Source organism: Bufo bufo, chromosome 6 (genome assembly GCF_905171765.1).
Source record: "Bufo bufo chromosome 6, aBufBuf1.1, whole genome shotgun sequence".
Taxonomy (NCBI): domain Eukaryota; kingdom Metazoa; phylum Chordata; class Amphibia; order Anura; family Bufonidae; genus Bufo; species Bufo bufo.
In genome coordinates, this window is record NC_053394.1 from 364,298,714 (window position 1) to 364,307,796 (window position 9,083).

Here is a 9,083-nt window from a genome sequence, read left to right on the forward strand (position 1 = left end):
TTCGGGGTGCAGGAGAGCAGATTCTGTTGACATTCTTCACCGAAAGCTTAAAATGGTTTAAATCAGCGATGCTCAACCTGCGCCCATCCAGCTGTTGCAAAACTACAACTCCCAGAATGCTCTGATAGCCTACAGGTATCAGCCTACAGCAGGGCATGGTGGGAGTTGTAGTTTTACAACAGCTGGAGGGCCGCAGGTTGAGCATCCCTGGTTTAAAGTAACCTACTGAGCGATACTCACTGTGGCGATCCCTTCCCTCTGCTTCCCACTTTCTAACGGTCTCAGTATCTTGGCCTCCACTGGTGATGTTTTGACACATGTGACTGCTGCTGTGGTCACATGACCATGTCGAAATGTCACCACTGGACGCAGTGATACAGAGGCAAGAGTGGCGGAATGGGATCAGCAAGGTGAGTATTATTCAGTATATTAGAGGCCATTCCTAGTTTTTGGTCAAAAAATGTAAGAAGCTGGAAAATCCCTTTAAATAGGACCTGGCACATATTCTGACATGCATTCCCCGGGTAATAACAATTCTGGAGTATCTTTTCTGGGGAGGGGGGCGGGTGTCCCTACACAGTCTGCCACGGGCAACACTGATTGGATAGTGTCAGGTTGGGCAAGGACACACCTCCAACAGGTAACACCCAGATGGACCTTTTATTTTATACTTTATTCATACACTTCTAACCAGAATATTAGAAGAATAGCACAACATAGACCTGTAAGAATAGATGCTCCAGAATTGTCACTAAAACAGACAAGTCAGGAGAGGTGACAACTCCACTTTAAGTAGTGCCAATCAGGCAAACACTGCGAACTGGCCATCACTGGTGCCAATATGGCTGCTGTCTGGATAGTGACAAATAATACTCTGCTAATATAAAACTTTTGGACAGCTGCCTGTTGGGCAAGACATAAAAGTATGACCATAGCCCTCCTCGTAGCCATTGTGCCCAAAATAAGCAGTTGGTGACAGCCGTGTTCCTCCAGGTATACATTCACATTGCAGGCTATACAGGCCAGGACATCTGTTTTTTGGATTTTTTCGGTCTCCTTGAAGTGTATTACCGCTGTTCTCTATGACTATTATAGCGCAGTCTTCTATGCTGCCCCATGATTGGTATTGCATTTTTGTACTGGAACGGTAAGTGGGTGACACTGACGGCCAAGTGTGAGGTCACGATGACACCATGATGATATATACCGTTTTTGCTTGACAGCTCTCTCAGTATATACTCCTATAGGCACAGCTGGCAATCACTGAGTGTGGGCAAGGTTAGCAGGACTCCCAGGATTTCTCTAGGAGTCCGGACAGATGTGACAGGTCTGGTTTAGGTGGGACTAGCCCTTTTACAGTGGTATAGGCTGCACCGAAGCTCCACAACTTCTATACAAGTACCTAGAAGGACCTAAACCTTATATACACTGCGTGCAGAATTATTAGGCAAATGAGTATTTTGACCACATCATCCTCTTTATGCATGTTGTCTTACTCCAAGCTGTATAGGCTCGAAAGCCTACTACCAATTAAGCATATTAGGTGATGTGCATCTCTGTAATGAGAAGGGGTGTGGTCTAATGACATCAACACCCTATATTAGGTGTGCATAATTATTAGGCAACTTCCTTTCCTTTGGCAAAATGGGTCAAAAGAAGGACTTGACAGGCTCAGAAAAGTCAAAAATAGTGAGATATCTTGCAGAGGGATGCAGCACTCTTAAAATTGCAAAGCTTCTGAAGCGTGATCATCGAACAATCAAGCGTTTCATTCAAAATAGTCAGCAGGGTCGCAAGAAGCGCGTGGAAAAATCAAGGCGCAAAATAACTGCCCATGAACTGAGAAAAGTCAAGCGTGCAGCTGCCAAGATGCCACTTGCCACCAGTTTGGCCATATTTCAGAGCTGCAACATCACTGGAGTGCCCAAAAGCACAAGGTGTGCAATACTCAGAGACATGGCCAAGGTAAGAAAGGCTGAAAGACGACCACCACTGAACAAGACACACAAGCTGAAACGTCAAGACTGGGCCAAGAAATATCTCAAGACTGATTTTTCTAAGGTTTTATGGACTGATGAAATGAGAGTGAGTCTTGATGGGCCAGATGGATGGGCCCGTGGCTGGATTGGTAAAGGGCAGAGAGCTCCAGTCCGACTCAGACGCCAGCAAGGTGGAGGTGGAGTACTGGTTTGGGCTGGTATCATCAAAGATGAGCTTGTGGGGCCTTTTCGGGTTGAGGATGGAGTCAAGCTCAACTCCCAGTCCTACTGCCAGTTTCTGGAAGACACCTTCTTCAAGCAGTGGTACAGGAAGAAGTCTGCATCCTTCAAGAAAAACATGATTTTCATGCAGGACAATGCTCCATCACACGCGTCCAAGTACTCCACAGCGTGGCTGGCAAGAAAGGGTATAAAAGAAGAAAATCTAATGACATGGCCTCCTTGTTCACCTGATCTGAACCCCATTGAGAACCTGTGGTCCATCATCAAATGTGAGATTTACAAGGAGGGAAAACAGTACACCTCTCTGAACAGTGTCTGGGAGGCTGTGGTTGCTGCTGCATGCAATGTTGATGGTGAACAGATCAAAACACTGACAGAATCCATGGATGGCAGGCTTTTGAGTGTCCTTGCAAAGAAAGGTGGCTATATTGGTCACTGATTTGTTTTTGTTTTGTTTTTGAATGTCAGAAATGTATATTTGTGAATGTTGAGATGTTATATTGGTTTCACTGGTAAAAATAAATAATTGAAATGGGTATATATTTGTTTTTTGTTAAGTTGCCTAATAATTATGCACAGTAATAGTCACCTGCACACACAGATATCCCCCTAAAATAGCTAAAACTAAAAACAAACTAAAAACTACTTCCAAAAATATTCAGCTTTGATATTAATGAGTTTTTTGGGTTCATTGAGAACATGGTTGTTGTTCAATAATAAAATTAATCCTCAAAAATACAACTTGCCTAATAATTCTGCACTCCCTGTATATACACCATACGCTCTATTGGGATCAGGGAAATGAGCACCCCAGTTCTCAAAATTGTCATAGGAGGGGATTTGGTCTGATGTCCATATAAAGGTTCGTCCATATGTGTTGTAAACGCTACCGAGTTGCATGTGGCAAACCTGCAGCATTTCAGTTTCCGCAATGTGGGCAAGAAGTTAAGGATATGTTCACATTGAAATGCTGAAAAGAAACTGATGCAGAAGCCATGGTATTTTTAGATGCTTTTTTTTTTTCCAGGCAGTTTTTGATGTGTTTTTTTTTTTATCCTGCCTATTTAGTGGGAGACGTGGATTCCACGCGGAATCCGTGCTGTGGTGCGGTTTTTAAAACTGCGAACAAAAAAAAAAGTGCTAGATGAATTCACTTGCGGTTTCCCGATTGAAATGGGGAAGATCTGCATGCTTTTTTTGGGGTGAAATCTGTGCCAAAAAAAACAACACGTATGTGTGAACATAACCTAATCATCTCATCCACATCCCGCAAAAAATGAGGCCCTACCTAAGATAATCGCCCAAAAACTGAAAAAACTATGGCTCTCAGAATATGGAGACACTAAAATATGATTTTTTTTTTTTGTTTCAAAAATGAAATCATTGTGTAAAACTTACATAAATAAAAAAATAGTATACATATTAGGTATCGACGCGTCCGTGACAACCTGCTCTATAAAAATATTACATGATCTAACCCCTCAGTTAAATACCGTAAAAAAAAAAAGTGTAAAAAAAGCAATTTTTGGTCACCTTACATCACAAAAAGTGTAATAGCAAGCGATCAAGTCATACGCACCCCAGAATAGTGCCAATCAAACCGTCATCTCATCCCGCAAAAATCATACCCTACCCAAGATATTTCCCCAAAAACTGAAAAAACTATGGCTCTCAGACTATGGAGACACTAAAACATGATTTTTTTTGTTTCAAAAATGAAATCATTGTGTAAAACTTACATAAATAAAAAAAATTGTACACATATTAGGTATCGCCGTGTCCGTGACAACCTGCTCTATAAAAATATTACATGATCTAACCTGTCAGATGAATGTTGTAAATACAGCTATTTCTTGTTACCTTGCCTCATAAAAAGTGTAATATAGAGCAACCAAAAATCATATGTACCCTAAACTAGTACCAACAATACTGCCACCCTATCCCGTAGTTTCTAAAATGGGGTCACTTTTTGGGAGTTTCTACTCTAGGGGTGCATCAGGTGGGCTTCAAATGGGACATGGTGTCAAAAAACCGGTCCAGCAAAATCTGCCTTCCAAAACAGTATGGCAGTCCTTTCCTTCTGCGCCCAGCCGTGTGCCCGTACAGCGGTTTACAACCACATATGGGGTGTTTCTGTAAACTACAGAATCAGAGCCATAAATATTGAGTTTTGTTTGGCTGTTAAACCTTGCTTTGTAACTGGAAAAAAAATATTAAAATGGAAAATCTGCCAAAAAAGTGAAATTTTGAAATTTAAATTTTCCATTAATTCTTGTGGAACACCTAAAGGGTAAACAAAGTTTGTAAAATCAGTTTTGAATACCTTGAGGGGTGTAGTTTCTAGAATGGGGTCATTTTTGGGTGGTTTCTATTATGTAAGCCTCACAAAGTGACTTCAGACCTGAACTGGTCCCTAAAAAGTGGGTTTTTGAAAATTTCTGAAAAATTTCAAGATTTGCTTCTAAACTTCTAAGCCTTGTAACATCCCCCAAAAATAAAATATCATTCCCAAATTGATCCAAACATGAAGTAGACATATGGGGAATGTAAAGTAATAACTATTTTTGTAGGTATTACTATTTATTATAGAAGTAGAGAAATTGAAATTTTTGGTAAATTTGGTATTTTTTTATAAATAAAAATGATTTTTTTACCAATGTCATGAAGTACAATATGTGACGAAAAAAAACAATCTCCGAATGGCCTGGATAAGTCAAAGTGTTTTAAAGTTATCACCACTTAAAGTGACACTGGTCAGATTTGCAAAAAATGGCCTGGTCCTTAAGGTGAAATAAGGCTGTGTCCTTAAGGGGTTAAGCCTCATTCACACGTCGGTGTTTCACATACGTGTGCTGTACGTGTTCTCCGCGGACAGCACACGTACCCATTAATTTGAATGTGTGTATTCACACATCAGTGTTTTAGCACGGTCCGTGGGTCCGTGTTTTCAGCACGGATGCATGTCCTATCTTGGCCCGTGTTCCCGGATCCCTCATAGAAACATAGAAACATAGAATGTGTCGGCAGATAAGAACCATTTGGCCCATCTAGTCTGCCCAATATACTAAATACTATGGATAGCCCCTGGCCCTATCTTATATGAAGGATGGCCTTATGCCTATCCCATGCATGCTTAAACTCCTTCACTGTATTTGCAGCTACCACGTCTGCAGGAAGGCTATTCCATGCATCCACTACTCTCTCAGTAAAGTAATACTTCCTGATATTACTTTTAAACCTTTGCCCCTCTAATTTAAAACTATGTCCTCTTGTAGCAGTTTTTCTTCTTTTAAATATTCTCTCCTCTTTTACCTTGTTGATTCCCTTTATGTATTTAAAAGTTTCTATCATATCCCCTCTGTCTCGTCTTTCTTCCAAGCTATACATGTTAAGGTCCTTTAATCTTTCCTGGTAAGTTTTATCCTGCAATCCATGTACCAGTTTAGTAGCTCTTCTCTGAACTCTCTCCAAAGTATCAATATCCTTCTGGAGATATGGTCTCCAGTACTGAGCACAATACTCCAAATGAGGTCTCACTAGTGCTCTGTAGAGCGGCATGAGCACCTCCCTCTTTCTACTGGTAATTCCTCTCCCTATACACCCAAGCATTCTGCTAGCATTTCCTGCTGCTCTATGACATTGTCTGCCTACCTTTAAGTCTTCTGGATTAATGACCCCTAAATCCCTTTCCTCAGATACTGAGGTTAGGACTGTATCACTGATTTTATATTCTGCTCTTGGGTTTTTATGTCCCAGGTGCATTATCTTGCACTTATCAACATTAAATTTTAGTTGCCATATTTTTGACCATTCCTCTAGTTTTCCTAAGTCCTTTTCCATGTGGTGTATCCCTCCAGGAACATCAACCCTGTTACAAATCTTTGTGTCATCAGCAAAAAGACACACCTTACCATCGAGGCCTTCTGCAATTTCGCTGATAAAGATATTAAACAATATGGGTCCCAGAACAGATCCCTGAGGTACCCCACTGGTAACAAGACCTTGGTCTGAATATACTCCATTGACTACAACCCTCTGTTGCCTGTCCCTCAGGCACTGCCTAATCCATTCAACAATATGGGAGTCCAAGCCCAAAGACTGCACTTTATGGATAAGCTTTCTATGTGGGACAGTATCAAAAGCCTTACTAAAGTCTAGATAAGCGATGTCTACTGCACCTTCTCCATCTATTATTTTAGTCACCCAATCAAAAAAATCAATAAGATTAGTTTGACATGATCTCCCTGAAGTAAACCCATGCTGTTTTTCATCTTTCAATCCATGGGATTTTAGATGTTCCACAATCCTCTCCTTAAGTATGGTTTCCATGAATTTCCCCACTATTGATGTCAGGCTTACTGGCCTATAGTTGCCAGATTCCTCCCTACTACCTTTCTTGTGAATGGGCACAACATTTGCTAATTTCCAATCTTCTGGGACGACTCCTGTTGCCAGTGATTGGTTAAATAAATCTGTTAATGGTTTTGCTAGTTCACCGCTGAGCTCTTTTAATAGCTTTGGGTGTATCCCATCAGGCCCCTGTGACTTATTTGTATTAATTTTAGACAGCTGATTTAGAACCTCTTCCTCTGTAAAGACACATGCATCAAAAGATTCATTAGTCTTCTTTCCTTCTCCTTCATTTTCCTTTGTAAAAACTGAACAGAAATATTCATTGAGGCAGTCAGCTAGTTCTTTATCTTCTTCCATATACCTTCCTTCTTTTGTTTTTAATTTGGTAATTCCTTGTTTTAGTTTCCTTTTTTCATTTATGTATCTGAAGAATGCCTTCTCGCCTTTTTTCCCTGACTGAGCTAATTTCTCTTCTGCCTGTGCTTTGGAAGCTCTTATAACTTGTTTGGCCTCTCTCTGCCTAATCTTATAAATTTGTCTGTCATCCTCGTTTTTTTTTTTTTTATAATTCCTAAATGCTATCTTTTTGTTTTTAATGATTTTGGCCACTTCTGCTGAGTACCACACTGGTCTCTTCCTTATTTTTGCTTTTACTGACAAGCCTAATGCAATTTTCTGTTGCCTTCAATAGTGCCACTTTTAAGTAGTCCCATTTCTCCTGGACTCCAATGAAACTGTTCCAGTCTGATAGGGACTCGTATACCACTAATCTAATTTTAGAAAAGTCAGTTTTTCTAAAATCTAAAACTTTTGTTTTTGTGTGATGTGACTCAGTCACTGTACTTATAGTAAACCACACTGACTGGTGATCACTAGATCCCAAGCTTTCCCCTACAGTAATATCAGATACCAAATTCCCATTTGTGAATACTAAATCTAAAATGGCCATTGCCCATTATAGTCTATGGGTCCGTGAAAAACATGGATGCCATCCGTGTTGCATCTTTATTTCACGGATCATTAAGAAGAGATGCTTTGAAAATTATTTTTTCAGCTGTTCAGTGTCAGTGAAACACGGACAGCAAAAAACGGACCCACGGACCCAACACAGATCCTTCACGGACAGCTTCACAGATGCATCACTGACCACCTTCTCACGGATTTGAGCACGGACATGGACGTGTGAATGAGGCTTTAGGGTACAGGGGTGTATGCCATCTGGTCCTGGTGATTTGTCTATTTAAATCTTTTTAAGATGCCGCTGTACTTCTTCCTGGGTCAGACAGGGAACTTTTAATGGGGAATTTACTTTTACATTCTGCATTTTATCTGACAGTTTATTTTCCTTAGTGAATACAGTGGAGAAAAAAATATTTTATAGCTTTGCTTTCTCCTCATCGCTCTCTGCAACTCCCCCCCCCATAACTCTGTAGAGGGCCGACACCTTTAGATTTATACTATTTACCATTTATATAATTGAAGAACATTTTAGGGTTAGTTTTACTCTCTTTGGCAATTAAACTCTGTCTCTAGTTTGGCTGATTTTATTTGTCTTTTACATATTCTATTTTTTTCCTTATAGTTTTTCAATGCTTCCTCGCTCCCTACTGTTTTAGTGATTTAAATGCTTTCTTTTGACATTTATTGGTTTCTTTACAATACTATTTGTCCACATTGTTTTTTTATTTCTTCCTTAACCTTTTATTCCCATAAGGTATGTACATTTCACAATTCGATTTTAGGATGGTTTTAAAAATATCCCATTTTGTGGCTGTATTTTTATTTTTGAGGACTTTGTCCTAGTTAGTTTGGCCCTTTGGCCTCTCTTAGTTGGCTAAATTTAGCTTTTTTGAAGTTTGGTATTTTTGTTCCTCCCTGAAGAAACACTCTTTTGAGTGACAATTGGAAGGTTATTACTTTATGGTCACTATTTCCCAGGTGTCCCTCAACCTGCACGTCTGTTGTTCTGTCAGGCCTATTGGTTAATACTAAGTCCAGTATGGCCGTCCCTCTAGTCGGCTCCTGAACCAGTTGGGAGAGATAATTGTCTTTGGTTATTGCCAAGAACCTGTTTCCTTTATGAGATATACAAGTTTCAGTTTCCTAGTCTATATCTGGGTAGTTGAAATCCCCCATAATAACCACCTCATTATGATCTGCCGCCTCGTCTATATCTCATTTAGTAGCAGATTTTCTGTGGACTCTGGTATATTAGGTGGCTTATAATAAACTCCTGTTTGTATTTTATTATAGTTTTTTCCTCCAGGTATTTCTACCCACAGTGACTCCACATGTTCATGTCCCTCACTTATGTCTTCCCGGAGTGTGGGCTTTAGACAGGACTTTACATAAAGGCAGGCCCCTCCCCCTCTCCGAATGCCAAAAGGAAGTAAGCCGTATTTTTTGCGGATCATTGTTTTGCGGACCGCAAAACACATATGGTCGTGTGAATGTAGGGATCATGCACACAAACGTATTTACTTTCTATGTCCGTCCCGTTTTTTTTTT